We start from the raw sequence: 489 nt of genomic DNA, 5'->3' as shown, positions 1-489 counted from the left end.
AGCAGTGGTAAATCTAAAGGCCACCTCCTAGGCATATGTCCTTGCATGGCCTTACTACACCTCCCATTGACCATCCTTCCCCCACAGGTCACATTCTTCTAAATAAACCACTGTTTGGGAGTACTGGCTTGACTTTTTATCAAGAGAGAGGTGGCGGATGGGACTGAGAGCTGGAGGGAGGGATTTGAGAGCAGTTTTAAAACTGGTCTGGTACTTTCTATGTAAATTCAAAGATATTTTATATGATTGTTAAGATTTACCATCCATAATATTAATTTTTCAATAAAAATGCCTTTCTATGTGATTATATAGTGTAGCAAACTAACAAATTCATCTTGTATATCTACTGGTATACAGCAAAATGAACTTGTAGAATTACATTACATCCATTTCTTTTTTGTTTTTGTTTTACCAAGGAAGACTCTACACTTCAGAAAAAAATACAATATTGTAAACTGTCTTCCATTTAATCATACAATGTACAGAAAT

The sequence above is a fragment of the Penaeus monodon genome, chromosome 21 (genome assembly GCF_015228065.2).
Source record: "Penaeus monodon isolate SGIC_2016 chromosome 21, NSTDA_Pmon_1, whole genome shotgun sequence".
NCBI classification, from domain to species: Eukaryota; Metazoa; Arthropoda; class Malacostraca; order Decapoda; family Penaeidae; genus Penaeus; species Penaeus monodon.
This window is presented reverse-complemented; position numbering follows the sequence as displayed.